This window comes from Ixodes scapularis, unplaced genomic scaffold (genome assembly GCF_016920785.2).
Source record: "Ixodes scapularis isolate PalLabHiFi unplaced genomic scaffold, ASM1692078v2 PGA_scaffold10__122_contigs__length_95168666, whole genome shotgun sequence".
NCBI lineage: Eukaryota > Metazoa > Arthropoda > Arachnida > Ixodida > Ixodidae > Ixodes > Ixodes scapularis.
This window is the reverse complement of record NW_024609836.1, coordinates 31,070,725-31,070,934: the sequence shown is the minus strand read 5'-3', so window position 1 is coordinate 31,070,934 and position 210 is coordinate 31,070,725.

The window sequence follows — 210 nt, the reverse complement described above, 5'->3', positions numbered from 1 at the left end:
GACGCCTGTCCACTGCTGCAACCAAGCTGGAACTGCCTGCAACAAAATCAGTAAAACAAACTAAAAGCTTCGACATTTCACAGTGACATTACCTCCGATGTGTCAGAAGTGTCATCACATATCAATGGCAGCATGTTTCATTTCGACACCATGAGCCTGGCTGCGTGCCTGTAGCCTTTGGAAATTTGGCACCTAAACTACAAGATCACT